General features: G+C 36.8%; 1 protein-coding gene across 1 annotated transcript in view; it reads right to left on the reverse strand.

Annotated features, from left to right (window-relative positions):
• Positions 1–2500, reverse strand: part of LOC135224214 (voltage-dependent calcium channel subunit alpha-2/delta-2-like) — a 199734-nt gene that overhangs the window by 182335 nt on the left and 14899 nt on the right.

Genomic DNA, 2500 nt, shown 5'->3' on the forward strand with positions numbered 1-2500 from the left:
TAAAAATATATTTTCAGTCAGTGTTCGTTACTGCTGAAGAGCAATTTAAAAGACTAGTGAGTTGGTCTCTGTTGCTCGGTCAAGGCTAGGTGGCCCACAATAGGTCTCTCAATTATATCGTCACCTTATCGTCACTTAAAAGTACTCACCAAACCTCCCATTCACTGGAACATTTTCAACAATTCTTGAGAGGTTTTATTGTGTAAGGACCCCCGTGGCTTGTTCTTAAATAACTGCAAACGGAACAGATTAATTTTGAGGAAGTTGGCAGCTAAGTGGGGAGAAACCAGGGGGAACGGATTAAAGATAAAAGTCAGAAAGCCAAGAGACTGGGACCCAATACACGACGATCCGAGGAAACTTCAGTGTCATCTACAGTGTTACTCGTAAACGTATTGTAAGCAGCACCCTCCTAAGGAGATTCACGTTAAATAAAATACAGAAAAAGTTAAGGTGTATGTTCTGTTGTCTACAACCCACCATTATCATCGCCTTCAATGCCATTTGATTGCACAGGGGCTCTGCAATATTCTATTCTACTCCACTCATAGAGGATTTCCGTTAGCTTTACAAATTTCGTAATCTACACAACCCATCAGGAGGGAATTTTTCAATACTGTTCACTGCTGAATAATATTCATGAACACAAACATTTGATCTGTATATCTCTTCCCTCTTCTAAAACCAGTTTGTTTATCTGAAACCATTGTATTAATTTATTCCTCCTGCCAATTGAGAATAATCATACTGATTAATTTCATTACAACCGATGCAAGTGTCATGCTTCTATACTTATCTCATTCAGTCAGATTACAATTTGGTCCTTTGCTGTGACTTCCAATTCCGGACCATAAATTCTTGAGAATAGTCTAATTGGTATACGAGGTGCCATTTTCTTTTAGCTAAAATGATCTCTGCGGTGATTCCGTCATTGGCTGGGGTCTACAATTTCTTAAGATTACTACTAAGTCCTCTTCAAAACACGTGAATTGTTTCGTAAGTCAAGTCAGGTCGTCTTCAGCTTCTGGTATAATAGGGGAAAAAACTTCCTCACACCTATCGTTAATGACCTCGAATGATATTCCTCATCCAAAAACAAACTGTGTTACAGGATGCTCGCCAGAATCAAACAAATAATGAACCTGATTCTCAACGAAATTCTTGTCAATCTAGGAGAAATGACGAGTTATTCTGCATTGCACAAACTCTTCTGTACACGAATATCTCACCACTGAAATACCATTTCGAGCTGAGGCGAAAAGAAATTATCTTTTTTTCTCTCTCTCGGAAATAGCAACGCACGGTTCTCTATTTTTTAGAAAGGAAGCGCAACACCACAAAAAACTATTTCTTCCATCGGAAAACTATGCTGCTGTCAGTAAGCGATAATGGAAGTTGAAATGTATTCGGGAAAGGACGGTAGTTTCCTATGGAGCCAGCTGCGAAAACTGGTTTTTTGAAAGTTTGTTGATTCCTTTTTTTTTTCGTTACTCTTTATGATTTTTCTGCTGCATGCGAATAGAACAATAACAGAAGGTCAAAAGATTTAGCAACATTCGCGTTTGTCAACATCACGGGACAAGAGGCACTACAAAAGGGAATGAACAATCTAATGAAAAAATATCTAAAGGATAAAGACTCACTTCAAAACCTACGTACATGAAATACAAAGACCACAGTGCTGCATGCGCTCTCTCTCTCTCTCTCTCTCTCTCTCTCTCTCTCTCTCTCTCCTTAGGCTGTGCGTTTGGTATATGCATCCTCCAAGAAATAATCATCTCATTTGTTCTCTCTTTTCTGAATAAGTTTGACTGACAACACACAACACACACAGATATTATATATATATCTATAGGTAATATATATAATATATATATGATTATATCTTATTATATATATGTATAATATATATTATAATATATATATATGATATATAATATATATATATATATATATATATATATATATATATATTATAGGTTATATATAAAGTTATGCCACGGAGGAAAATAGAAAGACGAGAATGCCAAGATCTTTCGGTCTACACTACCCGTTACTCTAGGCATAACTGATCATAACAGAGCAAAACCATAGAACAAGTAGGCTAAGTGACCAAGTTATTCACACACACACACACACACACACACACACACACATATATATATATATATATATATATATAATATATATGTGTGTGTGTGTCGTGTGTGTGTGTGTGTGTGTTGAGTTATCTAGGAGAGGAAAAATAGTGTGAAAATATTTGGAAAATGTAGAGGAAGCCTCAGCATCTAATCACAACATGCGCACATTCCCCATTCAGGAGTTTTCTCGTTGGAATTAAAACCCGCGTAAGAATGAATGAGAGCCTTACTTGGGTTCTTAATTAAACGGCGCCGAGGAAATTAACATAAACAGCACTAATTCCAAGGAGAATATGGAGTCCACACTGGACCAGCATTTTTTGTAGAGCGACGCTGAAAATGAAAGACATTGTTCCTCA

The sequence above is a fragment of the Macrobrachium nipponense genome, chromosome 20 (assembly GCF_015104395.2).
Source record: "Macrobrachium nipponense isolate FS-2020 chromosome 20, ASM1510439v2, whole genome shotgun sequence".
NCBI lineage: Eukaryota > Metazoa > Arthropoda > Malacostraca > Decapoda > Palaemonidae > Macrobrachium > Macrobrachium nipponense.